This window comes from Lissotriton helveticus, chromosome 3_1 (assembly GCF_964261635.1).
Source record: "Lissotriton helveticus chromosome 3_1, aLisHel1.1, whole genome shotgun sequence".
Taxonomy (NCBI): Eukaryota; Metazoa; Chordata; class Amphibia; order Caudata; family Salamandridae; genus Lissotriton; species Lissotriton helveticus.
In genome coordinates, this window is record NC_136061.1 from 1,094,500,663 (window position 1) to 1,094,517,346 (window position 16,684).

Below are 16,684 nucleotides of genomic sequence, written 5' to 3' on the forward strand. Positions count from 1 at the left end.
CTACTCAGAAGAAACAATTAACAAACTGCTGGGCACCCTGAACCCTTCTAATCACCTCACTGACCCCTTACCTGCGAATGCTGTAAAAGACTTCACCCCCCTGCTCCTCCCACTCTGGACTAAAATCATTAACTCTTCCCTTCGACAAGGTCTCATCCCTGACTCCCTCAAGGTGGGGCAAGTCACGCCTATAGTCAAGAAACCTACAGCTGACCCTGCTGACCTTAACAATTACCGCCCTATCACCAATATCCCCACCCTGGCCAAACTGCTGGAAAAATGCGTTCAGCTCCAACTGACTAAACACATCGATCAGTTTGACCTCCTCAACCCTCATCAATCAGGTTTCCGAGCAAGACACAGTACTGAAACGGCCATGACACACATTATTGACGACACCCTCCAAATCCTAGACCGCAATGACTCTTGCCTCCTCATCCTACTTGATCTCTCCTCCGCATTCGACACCGTCAAACATGAGAACTTACTTCAGCTGCTAAACACCAGAATGGGTCTATCGGGAACGGTCCTCAAATGGTTCACTTCCTTCCTACATCACCGGTCTCAGAAATTCAAGGTCAACAACGTGCTATCCTCAGCTGTGCCTGTCTCATTAGGCGTCCCTCAAGGATCTTCACTATCCCCCACTTTATTCAACCTAGTCATGGAACCGCTCACCACCTTGCTCCAAGCATCTAATGTACACTTTCATATGTACGCCGATGACACTCAACTCTACCTCAAACTACAATCCCCGGAAGACATCAAACTTCTGAACACTACGCTCAAAAACACCCAATCATGGTTGGCCGATAATCATCTCAAACTAAATACTCTGAAAACTGAGTTCCTTCTAATCTCACCTCCGGCGAAAATCTCCACCACTCAAACCTGGCTTAAGCACCTAACTGCATTCAATGTTCAACCCACCATCGTGGACTCCGTGAAATCATTAGGCATCACTCTTGACACCAACCTCAACATGCAGCAACATATCAACAAAGCAACTAGGGGAGCTAACTTCCAAATCAACACTCTGAGGAAACTTAAACCCTTCCTCCCAGCTAAGGATTTCCAAACTGCAGTTCAAGCCCTAGTCATTCCACGCATAGACTACAGAATCGTGGCTCTCAGCGGACTCCCCCTATCTACTACAGCACCCCTAAGAGCCTCCTTGAACGCTGCAGCGAGACTCATCACAGGTTCTAGAAAACACTCGCATATTTCCCCTGACTTAAAATCCCTGAACTTGCTCCCTTTTGAAGCCAGAATACAGCTGAAAATCGCCTGTATGACACACTTGGCTATACACCACAAGTCTCCCAGCTACCTCACTCAAAAGCTGACTTTATCAGGAGGCTCGAGAAACAACAGAAGCACAAAGAATCTCCTCCTGAAACCTCGAAGATTTCGGAAGGTAAAAACTTACAAGCGCTCCTTCTCAGGAATGGCACCCAGGATCTGGAATGCCCTCCCACCCGAAACTAGGCTTATTTCCTCCACTGCACTCTTTAAGAAAGAAGCAAAAGCCATCCTTATGGCTAGTCGCACCTGAACCCTTTCTTGGTTGTTCCAAAGACTGTGGACTGACTTTGTATTATTGCTTATTCTGTTGTCTACTGTACTAAGTTGTTTATCGGATTTTTACTAGCCGGTTTATCTTATTGTCTATTCATTCACAAGCTGTTTATTAGGTTACCATCCTAGGCTGCTATCCACCTACTACCCATTTCTATGTTATCCACATGTTTGCTTAGTCTCTCGCTTGTTTCCCTTACCCTGGGTCTACTGTAAAGCGCTCTGATATCTGCAAAGATCTTGTTCGCGCTATATAAAACTTTGAAAATAAATAAAAATAAATAAATACCTAGGCTGTTGGATCTGAATATGTAAAGGTGTAGTTCTGTAGTTTCAGCTGGTGAAATCCATTTAATCTGAGGGATAGTTCCTATAATTTCTAGGCCTGCAATAGCTGTGTAAACCTTTGGCACAGTGGTCCTGTCTGATGGTTTGGGCGCTGTAAGATAAATGTGAGTTGTAAGATAGCTCTACTATGTTAGATATATGACAAAGCATTCTGTATATTGAGAGGGCTAACTTTGCTGTCTAAAGCCAGAATGCATAATATCTGTGTAACCTTAAAGATAAGTCTGCATCTTGAGGTCTGCCATTGTAAGACCTATATTTTAGATGGACAGCTCTGCTTTCTAAGCATGTAAAAAAACTCAAGAGCCCCCTAGAACTGTGAATCCCAAGGGATATGTCTTCTACATAATGCTGGGACCTATACATTTTTGCCATCTGAGTAGTAACTGAGGTTAAGATGTGTGTACCTAAGTAATGACTCTCTTGTATGGGCCTCGGTTAGCAATTCCCATGTCTGATACCTGGGTGCGTACATTAATTACCAGGTTCATTTAATCTGCCCATTTGCAATGCCTTTCAAGGTTGAAAATCCTACTAAAGGCCTGATTTAGATCTCGGCGGACGGGTTTCTTCATCAAAACGGTTATCGATATCTCATCCACCGAAATATAAATTCCATATGTTGTGATGGAGTAACCCGTCCACCGAGATCTAAAGTAGGCCATTAGTCTCCAACTCTGTCTTTTACCCAATTCATTGGTAGAATTACTTCCTCTGTCTACTCAAGCCTTTCAGAACTCTCTTTTTGTGGCTTACTATGGTGTGTAACAACTTTCTAAACCGTATCTCTTGCCCCAAAACACTATGAACAAGTGTCAAACCTTCTACATCAGTGAACACTCCATGTTATTGCATGTCCAGTAGTTCGGGAAATACCATCTTTTAAGTTTCCTACCTCTCCCTGTTCTCTACAGATCTGTAAAGTCCTGACATGGGTTGCAGTAGTGGCATTTGATTCCACACTGCCATACATGTTGTGAAAATCTGTTCTCCGCTTGTGCCTCTCTCTTTGTTACAGTTTTAGCAAATTCAGCTTTCACAAATGCCTTGATGTTTTGTATTCACTAAAAATATGCCTGGTTGGCAACTTCTTATCTAATCACCAATGTTCATTTCTTATGTTTGTCTCACTGGTTTTGTATATTTGAGCACTTTTAGAGCCACCACTGTTCCAAGTTTGTGACCAATAGTATTTTATACCACAAGTCACAAAACAAGTGCAAGGGAAGGCAGCCCATTACTTGAACATGCTAGAGCTGTACTGGGCGTTTGATTGTCTCGGTTAGCAGAATTACAACATTAAAACTTAACTGTATACTTCACATTCAATGAAGATTATTGTTCCATTAGGTGAACATATTTAACGACATACGAACAGAGGGCATTTAAAAGGCCATTTGGGCAGTAGCTTTAAGCAGTAGGTTTAAGAAGGAGGTTTAATCAGTAGATAAAGCATCCCTACAACTGTGTAAAACCTGCTTTTGGAAGTAAAAGTTGCAACAATTGCTCTCAATAAAAGGTGACAAATGGAAAGTATTTACATGACAGATTCATCTGCAGTAATACACAACCTACATCTTAATATGAGCCACTCATTATTCTTCCAGCCATCCTTTAATTTGCATGGCAAAAGCTGTAAAAATTAGAGCCTCATTAAATAATGGAGGTTTGGAAGTGCAAGTGTCAGTTAAATAATATTGGACTGATAGTTTCATAGCACTCTCAAAAACGGAGCTTATTATTCAATTTCCCAAAATAATCTTAAATCATAACAAGGTTTGAGGCTCTTGATACATTCAGAAAAACACCACTATGTGCTAACAGTTTGTCCATAAAATGTTAGCATAGTCATTGGCATAGAAAGATATTCAGCAGATAAATCAATAAAGCCCACCACACAATCTACACCCAACCAGCATTAACCCAAGTTCTATGTGGGTAAGAGCTCAGGGAGTGAATTACGTCTAAGCTAATAATGTCTGCACTATATTGGTTATAATTCCAACCAGCTGGGTAATTATCTTGCCCCAGCAAACTAGTAGGAGATATGGCATAGCCTTATTAGCATGTATCAGTGAACTTAGGGAGCACTGCCAGTGTAAAACAAAAGTGTCAAGTGCCAAAAAAATTCCAGTGCCCTCATATTTGGGGGTTTTCACAGAAGAAGCCCAACTCATGTTTGCAGTGAATCCCCCTTCAGCTCCCGCCAAATATCAACAGCTTCTAGTTATTACTTGACAATCCTTGGCTAACTCCCTCAAGCCTCTTCTTAGCAGCTGTCTTCAGGGTGTCAGTTTTTAAAATAATTTTATGAAAAAGGCAGCAATTTATTATATCTGAGCTTACGCACAGTTTACAACAGGAGGCCACACTGAACAATTACACAGTAACTTATACTTTTTATTTGCTACCCCTTTATCAAGATAATAGAACGCTCTTAGCCCTTATGCAATCTGCCCACTTCAATCAATACAATGTTATTCTATGGGAGGAAACACAATCAGCAATATGCAGGTAAGTAAACGATCTACAATATTGAGTTTCTGGATAAAGGTTCAGTACCAGGTAAGGTTCAGGTTAGTGACAAAAGTGCACCACCAGAGGCATTGAGGCGGCCAGGTGCAGAGAACAAACTCAGGACCTGGTGCTAATGTTATCCAACAGAGAAAGGGGGCAATCAATGAGGTACTCCTTGAAGGTGATTTGCAAGGTTTTGGAAACCAGTCTCCAGGGGTTAAAGTAAGCACAGGGGGGCCACAAGGCAGGACCAAATTTAAACCTTCAGTGGCACGGGGCGGCCGGGTGCAGAGTGCCAACGCATCGTCGGGCTCCCAATGCAAACAAATTGGGAATCTTGAACTTGGAAACAGGTTGAAGGCTCAGGCCAGGAGGCTGATCGATGGAAACCTACAGCTGTACATGTAAGTTGGCATTTGCTGGAGAGTTGTGACACAGTTGGTTGTTCCCCCCAAGGCCCAGGGGCTGCGGGTGCAGGGGTGTCTTTTGGCATCGGTAATCAGCTTATCAGTGCCGTCGTGGTTGGGGGGGGGGGGTCGTTGTGCAGATGCTACAGACGTCGACGTGGAGTCTGTCAGGGGTAAACCCATGAGGGTCTCCTGCTCAGGATCGCTGCAGAACCTTTTCTAGAATGGTGAGCCACTTATACTCGGGCCATGTGCATCAGTTGCAGAGGTGGTCGGTTGTGCGGTCCCACAGGCAGAGCACGGTGTCTTTAAAGTTTGTTTTCTGCAGGACAGGTCCACTGTCCATGGGAGATCAGGTGTCTTTTAAGAAGGCAGGCAGTCCTCCCAGGGTGCTGGAGGTCGCTGGTCTGAAGGACGGATCACTCTTCTTTAGCAGGGTCTTTGAGGGCTGCAAACAGGCTGATAGGGCTGGAGCCAAGTAAGTTGGTGTTTTCAGTCTTCCCTGATGCACAGCTTTTCTTTGCCCTCCACTTCGTAGGTCGTAAGTAATCTGAGGATTAAGGTTCAGGGATACTCAATTTAGGAGCGTTACAGGGGTTAGACGGTAGTAGCCAATGGGCTACTTATCTTTAGGGTGCCTAATTGTATGTCCTCTCCCTCTGGGGAAGGGGCATACCCCTAACCCTATCGGTTAGAATCCTCTAAAACAATATGGAGAATTTTGAAAGGAGGGTCACATTAGCCCAGGGCACCTTAGGTGTGGCTCTGGCTGAGAGGGGACACACCTCTCTTGCTACTAATTTTCCCGCCGACCTTGCCGCTAAAAGTGGGGCTTGGTCAGCATGACAAAGGACTCACCACCTTTCAATGCTGTTCCTGCATGGGGGTAGGTGTGAAGCACCTCCGCTCAGAGCAGGCTTTGTTTCTGACCCACAAGAGCAAAAGGCTCCCAACTCAGGGGTCAGAAACAAGTCTAAAGGTGGCAGGTGAAGACCCTAGTGAGTGCATTTGTTAATGAATTCAACACTGGCATCAGTGTGGGCTCATTAATCGGATATGTTGGGTTATCTAACATCTTGGAATTCGGTGAAGTCATCATGGAGCTGTGGAACTCGTAGTGACAAGCTACCAGGCCATGTACTCAGCATGGCTTCACTGTGCACTTATAATACCTAAGAATGAACTTAGACATTATAGAGTGTATCTGATCATGCAGTTATGCCCTCACATGAGGCATAATGCAATCTGCATTAAGGCTATAAGGCTGGCAGTAGAGTTGACTTACCTATGCCTCTTGTAGTGCTGGTAGGCCTGGCAAACAGGGGATGTTTGCCAGGTCGAATCTTCACTTTTATCTGCACCACAGCAATCAGGCTGCAGTGACAGTGTGCACCAAAGCAATCAGGCTGCAGTGACAGTGTGCAGTTGGTGAGAGTTCTCTTAGGGTGGCACATTACATGTTGCAGCCCTACTCTGGTCACAATGTCCTTGGTACCACTGGTACCTTTTACAAGGGACTTATATGTGGCCAGAGGTATGCCAACTGTGGAAACAAGGGTACAGTTTCGGAAAAGAACACATGCACTGGGAACCTGGTTAGCAGGAACCCAGTGCACATTCAGTCAAAGATGCATCACTGTCAGGCAAAAAGTGGGGGGTTTTCTGGCGCATAGCAGTTATAGCACTTCCACACTAATAGTGTGAGGCTGGAGTGGTTATCAGTACTTTATGACTGTTCTTCTCCTCTACTGACTCGTATTGACGCCCCTGGACAGGGTCTTGTTGATTTTTCTATGACTTTTGAGTGGAGGGCGACCCTGCCTGTTTTCCCTCTGGGCTCCAATTGTGATTTATAAAAAGTGGGGGGTAACCATGCCAAGAGAGGTGAAACACGTGTCTGGGGATACACTTGAAAAGAATACTGGTACTGGCACTGGCCAACAAACTGTGAGAACTGTGTGTGAACCACATCGACCATGATGCATGAGGTAATTCAGCTGTGACATGTCAGCAGGGTGCTCCAAATCCCTTTGACTTTCCTACAGATCATACAATTACAAATGCTATATGTTGCAGCAGACGTGCCTTCAAATGCATAGCAGGTCAGACTGAGATCTGATTTAATGAGTATTCCACCTGAGGAAGCAAGCACGATGGTTAGAAAGGGCATTAGGCTCACTCCTATTGCAAGAAAACAGAGTGCGTATAGCGGTACTACAATAATGGTGGTGATTACGAATAGAGTGGTCTAAGCATCACAGAGGTCATCAAACATATAGAAGAGTAAGTAGGAGAGCACCGACTTTTACTCTTCCCTGACCTGCACCTGTCTACACTGGCAAGAATGCGGGCACTGATGAACATCATATGTTAACATAAAGACAAAGGGCCTTACTGCCGACATGGGTTTCCCAATGAAATTGCGAGTGTACTGCAATGGAAAGAAATGTCTTCTCATAGTTTTACTCAACCAAGGTGTTCATGTACAATCTCAGTAATGACCGTCGATACAAGTAGCTTCTATGGGGTTGAAAGTTAGTAACGATATTATAGTTCTTTTGAAGCATAAACTATTCTGTGGCCTTTGTTATCACTGTCCTGACACTTTCCTTCCCTATTTGGCTCTGCTAGCCACTGCCTTTAGCAATATTTACTGAGAAGGTCTACTTAATATAGGTTTGAGTTACTGATTGAGCTTTTACAGAATAATGTTGCACCACCTGCCCATCTGGGTTACAGGTGGGATGCCAATTGTGCTAATAAACAAGGTTTAACCTAACAATACTGCACTGAGTGTACTATGCCCATACAAGGTTGAAAAGAATGCCATACATGGTATCTAACCTATGCTTAAGTGCGTGTGGACCAGTGGGAGATTTTATCCATAGGATAGGGTTATGTCTTGAATTAAAGAGCTTCTGTGAGTGGGTCATTGCCACCAGATGCAAAATTAGCTCTGCTGGGAATATGGTTGGACGAGATTCTACACATACATAATAGAATACTATTTGATTTGAGGCTCATGATTGTGCACAGGAACGAGGCCAGGCACTGGGAAGAGCCTGAGGCACCAAAACTGTAGAAATTAAGGATCAATAGGGATTGGTATATGAGGCATGTGTAGAAGAAGCAATTGAGACAACTTGAGAGAATTAGAATCGAGACAGTATCTCTCAGACAAGACATGATGAGCTGAGGTACATGGAGTGGGTCCCCAATTCTTTATCTCAGTGTTCCACGCTCACCATCATCCAAAGAAATTGATAACATCTTTGTGACAGTTCATAATGTACACCCATTTGAACAGTATACCGTACGACCTCTATGTGTATTGTGAAAAAAAAGTGTGGTGAAATGTCTGATGCAGTTGCATTAAGTTTTATTGAAATGAAAAAACAATAAATTTGATTTAAAATGAATGTTCCTGCATAGAGTTTTATCACAGAAAAACTTGCAGTGAGCCTTCGGTCCTCATGCCAGCCTAACTGCCTGCTTGCTTAGACTGCATCTCATGTCTATAAGTATACGGCCATATGTACAGACCACTTTTTCATTCAGACAAAGCCCGATCGGGGTATTTCCAACTGCAAAAATGCGTTACTTATGTACAAAGCACAAATTAGGAGTGGGTAACATCCCAACAAATCACAATTTGCATTTGCGATCCAGTTTTTGGAATGGACATGTGCAGGTCAACCCTTCAAAATAAACAAACAAACAATCTCAGTGGTATGTATGAATGTTTTGTGACCAAATTACAGTTGCAAAACATTCATATTTTACCAACACCTCAAAGGAGGCGATAACTATTCGCACATTTTGAAATGTGAATGTTGAATTATATTTTAAATAGCAGGTAGTGGTGGACCACTACCTACACTTAAAAAAAGAAACTTTCATTTTTTCTTTTTAACACGCATCCCGGTTCCCTTTAAGGAAAACAGGATTCATGTAAAAAATTGATTTAATGAAAAGCAACCACAGACATGGTAGTCTGCTGACCCCCAACAGGCCACCATCCCCGTGATGTTGGCGATATCTAATGGGTCACAAATTGCTACCTACCTCATTATTATTCATCAGGTAGGTTGATGTGCGAACCCATTAAGAATCACTAGCGACCCACTATGAGAAAATATACGCACCATTAGCCACTACTACGGTGGAGGAGAATTTAGCCTTTTTAAAAGACATAAAAATGCCAACACTAGACCATACTGCCACCCAATCTCTAGAAGCAGATCTGACCCAAGACAAGCTCATACGAGCAATTGATACCCTACATACAGGTAAGGCACTGGGACCAAATGGTATTCCGGTAGAATTTTACAAACTGACAGCCACTACTCTCACGCCATATATACTTAATATGTACGAGGACAGCCTGAAACAAGGGAAACTCCCCAGGGATCAGCGCCTGGTCACGATAGTCGCTATACATAAACCGGGAAAACTGCCACAGGACTGCATGTCCTATAGACCAATATCCCTCATAACTGCTGAAGCAAAGATACTTGCAAAAGCGTTAGCATTACGACTACAACCATATTTAGGAACGGTGATTTACCCAGACCAATCCAGATTTATGCCGAATCGTAATACAGCATTAAATCTCAGGAGACTCCACAATGTGATGGCGCGTAGATCCACTATAGGCTGAGATGCCATAATTATATCCCTGGATGCACGAATGGCATTCCACATGGTCGAATGGCCGTTTCTTTTCGCAGTCCTTCACCACCTAGGATTTGGCCCCAAGTTTTGTTAATGGGTGAAATTGCTCTATACTAAACCCATGGCACAAGTGGTGGCAAATGGAAGTATCATTCCTAGCTGATTTCCCCTTGGGTAAAGGAACAAGGCAGGGCTGCCCTCTGTCACCGCTCTTATTTGCAATAGTACTAGAACCACTGGTGGCATGGATATGACAGGACCCAGTAATCTGTGGCATCAAATGGCTATGGGATGGGAAGATCGCATGTCACTCTATGCGGATGATGTGTTTTTATATTTGCCTTCAGCCGCATGCTCACTCAACTGCCTCTTAGACATTTGTGCAGCATACGGATGAGTGTCGGGCTACACAATAAACTGGGCAAAGTCACTTATTTTTATACTACATGGTCCCCCCACGATTCCCACGAAACTGCGACATACAAATAGCTGACAAGGGGTTTAAATATCTGGACATCTATATAACATATCAGGACAAGCTTTTTACAGAAGAAAGTCTCATGCAACCCCTGGCACGCTTTCGCCGAGATCTTAGCCACTGGCGATCCCTGCCACTCACATTGCTGGGTAGGGCAGCCCTCTTTAAGATGATGGCGCTCCCCAGATTCCTTTATGCCTTGCAAAACACACCATTCCCCGTCTCCCCGGCCTATTTCATAGTGATCAACACCGAAGAAGCTAATTTGCTGTGGGATGGCAGATCAACCCGCATAGCCATGCATAAATTGGGAAAGAGCTGGTACGACGGATGTATTGCCCTTCCTAATATAAAAACATACTACTGGGCATCCCAGCTCTTGGTACTGAATCAATGGCTACACGCAGCACAAGATGAACCGGCATATCGGGTGGATAGACATCTCTTGGGAGTAGACGGGATGATAAGGGCACTCTACAATAATACCAGAACAATGACCCTGACAGGACCAACAGCACATACAGAAAAGATATGGCGTGAGGCACAACGGGCACTAAGGTGGGAAGGGGTCACAACACAGGCAACACCACTATGGGACACGCAAAAGTTGGGGAAGTTGCGTAATACCAAAGGATTCAGCCAATGGGACCTAGGCATTTCAAAGGTGGGTGACCTGTGGACAAAAGGGTGAGGTTATCCCATTCGCACAATTGCAAAATACTTATGGCCTAGCGACTATGGAAGCCTTTAGATATCTGCAGATCAAGCATGCACTCACGGCACTGATCCCACCAGGCACACAGCTACCGGAGACTTCGCCCCTGGAAGACCCGTTACTCACAGATCACATGACAAAAAAAGCCATCACACTAACATATAGGAAAATAATAAACAACCAGCCAGATCCCACAGCAGCCCTTAAAACAAAATGGGAGGATGACGTAGGAGAATTAGACGAAGCGGACTGGCAAGAAGCAATAGCATCCCCTAAAGAGGTGGCGATCCCATCTAGGCAAAAACTAATACAATTGATGGTTCTACACCGCACCTACAATACCAGAACACTGCTGCACAAACTGGGCAGGACGTATACCCCACTTTTCCTGCGGCAGTGTGGTGCACCGGGCACGTTTTAGCATACAATCTGGCACTGCACAGAAATTACGGCAGGCTGGGAAGTGATCATGCATACGTTATCACAGGTGACGATTCAACCGGAACCTAAAAGGTATCTGCTTAACATTTGGAAGCCCACAGATCTTAGTCATGCGGCTCAGGATTTGATAACACGGGGCATGGTAATGGCGAAAAGAAATATAGCACATCTCTAAGGCTCCAGATCGACCCCGACCCTTAGACACTGGTGCCAGGACATGGACAGTGTAATGATAGCAGAAAAATCTGCACATCTGCCTGGGAGATGCCCTAAAAAATGTGGACCCGGGTGTGGGGAGGATGGAATAGATACCGGGGCAATATCTGCGAACCACCGCAAGAGGAATCGCAGTCCGAGGGGAGTGACTGATTAACTACTCAGATTAAAATGTTGAATGATGCGATGGATGTATAGAGTGGAGGGTGCAAAAGAAAAACCCTGAAAATGTACTGTCGGACCTAACAAACTGCTCCTCTGAAACTATGGTCTTGCACTATGTTGTATGCAAAAGTGAATATAAGAAATGATGCATCATTGTAGAACAATAGAAAATGTTAATAAAAAGTTTTTTTTTTTAAAAGAATCACTATTTAAGAAACCATTCTTTTGTACATTAGGAATTGTGATTCCTAATTGCGGATCGGTAAGTATCGCAATTAGGAAATCACAATTCCTATTTTTTGTACATTTGGCCCTTAGTCTCCATAATCATTTGCAAAACTTAATTTCTTTAACTAAGGTTTCTGAGGGTTCACGTACTCTATTTCTTTCAACATGCAGTTTCTTTGATGAAGGTATTCATGATTTTACCGTCAAAACGAAATTAAGGAAGCTGTTACCTTCTTCTCGTGGACGGAGTGTACTTCCAATTGAGGAAGCTTGGCTGCAGGACAGACAGAATCTCAAACAGTTTATTGAATCTCACCCTGTTTGCGTTTTATCTGTTATTCTTTCTAGAAAGAAAGCTTGCCACATACTTCTTTCAATTGTATAACACTTTAAACTTAAACAAAGTTCCTCTATTACCAGCAGAAGTATTGTTGAATGTACATATTGTGTATGATCACGTTAATGTTGGTCTGATTCTACATAATTCAGTCCCAATCTAAGGAATTACAAATCGACAACCAACAAAAATCAACCACTAGAAGCAGAACCAAACACTGTGTTCTCATAATTGGCCATTTACAAATAAAGACGACTTCCTATACGTTTTGTTGGCAGAAACCCCTATATCGTGCTAAACAGACAGAATGAAAGTAATGTTTTTCAGTCAGTCAATTTGCTTTAATTCTAAGTAACCCCAAAAAAGTATTATCCACGTATATTATATTAACAAATGAATTCAAATAAAGCTTTGAAATGTATAGCTCTATGTAATTTGTCATATCGCACTTTTTCACTAGCGGGTGTAATGTATTGTGTAAAATAGACAATTTGTATACATTAAACATAGCTAGTCTTGACGCAATCCTGGAAAAAACACAAAGTGTATCAATACATAACCAACATACGTATTTCTTGTAAAAGTTGCGTGCTGCAGTGAAACGAACAACCAGAAACGTGAACAAGCCTTCTAGATGTAATAGTGCTTTCAATCCGTCACAATTACAACCGTAAACATATAAAAATGTTGGTTACCTTCGTACTGTCTCTGAAAAACGCTCTTCAGTCTCATTCTTCGTTGAAACCGTGACAGGAGTACATTTATAAACATCTGCTACACTCTGATGTGCGGTCTGCAACTGAGCACGACTTGACTGGTTGTAAACTTCTCGTTCAGCTGGGAACTTCCATTGGGAAATCCCCCGACCGAAGCACTTCCGTATTGGCAGTTGTCTGTGCCCAATCAGTTTCCGACTTTCATCTCTCATGCAACTAAACGAAACCGGCTCTGCAAATGAGCTACGATTCATAAAGTTCTGTAAGCGGCGCTCTTGACGGAAGTACGTGCTTTATGTTTTGAAGCAACAGGGCCCGGCATGCTGACATTTTCACTTGCGAAAACTTTCTTTCACAGAACAAATATCTATACATTTTAAATATTAAAGGACCATGCTCCAACGAATCAGAGACCTAGCCAATTGAGACAAAATGTAACAAAATTAATCTTAGGTAGATTTCCGTAGATTGCATAAAATCTATGGAAGTTGTGGGCTGTAAGTACCCCTACGTATTAAGGTTGACTTGCTGGTGAAATCTCCTCGCCATAGTAACAATGTACACTAGTTCAGCCAGTTTTCTTTTGTCATTGTTATGCTGGTCATCCTAAGGATTGTTTTCCAGCGACTGCAAAGTCAAATCGTCAAGATTATTAATTATGCACCTTGACTTGGTGTCCTTTCAAAGCCCCAATGCTTGGATTGGGCGATGCATTCACGTGCAATGCCACTCGGGAAATCCAGGTTACATGAATATACTCCAATCTTAATTAGACTCAGCCCACTAGCATTATTGGCACTACTGCTATGCCAAAAGCAGAGACATTTGTTTATGTTTTTAAGCTTTGGGTGAGAGCTCAGCTGGTTAAACTGTACAGGCATCAATTTGACTACCACGACCACCAGCTCATTGCCACCCAGTTCTAGGGTGAATCTGAGGTGCTGGAAAATTATCCTAGAGACACTCTTACCTCTGCCTATAAAGAAAACAGCTGCATGCTTTTCCGTGGGCTTGTTAGTACCAGTAGCGTGTGGTGACAATTTGTCAATTGCCAGGGGCGCAGCTTCAGGAGGGGGGTGTTTGGGGTGTTACACCCCCACCCCCAATAAATGTATTTTCAGATGCAAAGCTGGCTACAGGTGGTGCTTTTAGTCAGGTCTGGTGAAGTGTCTGTCGGATTTCACCTGTTAATTTTGCATACACACACTGGCAAAAATCACACACACTCTCTCACATCTGTTTTGAATGCCTTAAAAAAAAATTCTTTTACAAAATATTGTGTTTCTTTCTTTAAGTACTCCTATTAATCCGGATTCCTCTCCCTTTCCACCGCCTCTTAAGCCCCTAAAATGCACCTTGCCGGGATTGTGATATAATGATTTTAACATTATATGCCAGCGGGATGGTAGGGAGGTATGATGTAGTATCAACAGGGACTAGCCGGGTGTGACCGTAGTAGGACTCTGAACTGTATTATCAGCAGGCACCTAGTAGGTGTTTTCATAAAGCCCTCACCCACCAACCTAGTTGGTGGCATGCTTCATCATCGGGCCCACCCAGTGACACCTAATATGTCCCGGGTGTGCTTCGACGCCTGGTTACAGCGGAGCAGGTATTTAACTGAGAGTGCAGTGAAGTGAGTGATAAAGTGAGAATTAAAATGGCTTCATGGTGGTCCCAGTACCCGAGGGTAAATTAAATTTTAATAACTGGGCCTCAGTGAGCGGTTAAAAACAAGGCAGGTGGATGTTGTGGTGGTGGAGATAAGACCACCTACATCCTGCATCCGGTGTAGGTCAGCATGTTTCAGCCAGTGCCTTTAGTAATGCTGGCTTTCCTCAGGACCATAAATAGTGTGTGTGAGTTAAAAATATATTTAAGTGAGTGTTTTGCAGACTATGTGTTGCACTCACTAAGGTGCTCTAAGTGTGCAAGGGGGATTCCCTCACCACGCATATGCTAGCGATTTGCTTCGTATGTCTCCCTGGAGTGATTCGGCAAGGGAATTGACCGAGTATATCAGGCAAAGCCTGCAGGGTACCTGTACTGCCACCATCAACCTCCGCCAACAGGGAGATATGATGCTCACCCCCCCCCCAATCCCCCACCCCAATCTTACTGACCAAGCTACGCGCTGACAATTGTTGGTCATCTTGGTCTGTGATGTGTGGACCTAGCCTCACAAGGAAACGAATCTGCATGCCCTGCCCAAATGCCACAGTTTAGACGCCATAAGGTCTTCTCTAGGCACCCTGCAGGTGAGGAGCCATTCACAGTTAGTGTATTTTCTCCCTGAGGGCACATCATGGCTGCTGGAACATTCATCAAGTGTTCTCCGCCATGACATCTCTTTCCTGTACAGGAATGTTGGAAATTGAGTTCATGGTTGAGGGGGGTGAAAATCTTCTCAAGCAGAAACCAAAATCTCTATCCCGGTGAAACACAAGTAAACCCAAAATTAACCTGTGCTTAACCATCTGGTACATTGGCAGGAAATCAATCAGGCTTACTATAGAGCCAACGTGTAAAGTATTTACGCAATACTTCAAACAGTAATAAACAACAGAAAAATCCCACACCAAAACTCAATAATGTATTTGACATCAAAATGACAAAAAAACAATCAGTAGAACCGGAGATATGCAACTTTAACAATTTCAGGCAAGTAAACCAACTAAAAGCACAACGTGCCACTGCAATAGCCCTTTAAAAACATCTCTCAAGCCTGCCACTACAGCTTATAATGCAGTTTTGAACTGTCATTTTGACGTGGTAAAATAAATATTTTTCCAAGGCCAAACTTTCATTTTTAACCCATATAAGTCACTCCTAAGGCAGGTCCTAAGGGTTCATAGGGCAATGTACATTTAAAAAGTAGGACTTATGGATTTAACTTTTACATACCCTAGCAGGGAAAAAACTCCCAAAGTCGCTTTTCACTACTGGAAGCCCTATCTCTGCCATTGACTTACACTTTGTTACCTTGTTACATTTAATAAGTGATACATTTGAATTGGGAGCAGATAGAGATACGCTGTTCAGACTCAAAGAATTGTAATTTAAAATCCTCTTTAATGGTAAAGTCAGATTTTAAGTGACAATTCTAGGAATGCCACTTTTAGAAAGTTGGCATTTTATTGTCGTAACCATTTGTATCTTCTGCCAGTCCCACATGACTGTGAATGGCTGGGCTTTTGGGGTTTGTGTATTCCTGCCAGACAGTGACACAAAAGACGCTTAAGTGTGGGAGGATGGGCCATCCTGCCAGGATGGCTTGGGACGGAGCTGTTCCCTCTCGAACTTACCCTTCAATGAGATACCTCCAACGCACACAAAGGGACCGGAAACAAGGCTTTTGTCACCCCTTACTTCTTGGATCCTTCCTAGGGAAAGGAAAACACTTTCCAGAACCAGATGTGGGTGTAGGACCCCACACACACAAAGGATGGCTCCAGGTATAGATATTGGGCCTCCCTAGCCATTATTAAGTGCACTGCCAGACCTGTGTACAATACAGAAGACGGACTGCTTTGTACCCGAGAGGACTGTCCTGCTGCTTGAGGACTGCCTTGATGCCCAGATGGCTGCCCTGATGCTCTAAACTGCCCTGAGCACTGAGACAGAAGGCTGCATATGTTGCCTTCTTCCACTGCTAACCTGAATAACTTCAAGGGTCAGTTAGCTGACCTCCTGTCTGAGCTACGGGGACACAACAAGCTCCAGAGGCCTCCCTGGTACTGCCTAGCTGACCTGCTTTTTACTGGGTCTGCCTGATCCCTTCAGGCCTCTGCTGGAGCGGGTTTCTAATCCCCAAGAGGTTCCCTCCAGGACACTTGGCTGGCATCATTGAAGCTCCTCCTGGGA

At 43.6% G+C, this 16,684-nt stretch overlaps 1 protein-coding gene across 1 annotated transcript in view; it reads right to left on the bottom strand.

Annotated features, from left to right (window-relative positions):
- Positions 1 to 12,956, bottom strand: part of TANK (TRAF family member associated NFKB activator) — a 386,559-nt gene extending 373,603 nt beyond the window's left edge. The window contains exon 1 of the mRNA XM_078681664.1: positions 12,800 to 12,956. The gene's annotated coding sequence lies outside the window, so the exon portion shown is untranslated. The remainder of the gene's footprint in view (positions 1 to 12,799) is intronic.
- Between the last annotated feature and the right edge of the window lie 3,728 nt (positions 12,957 to 16,684).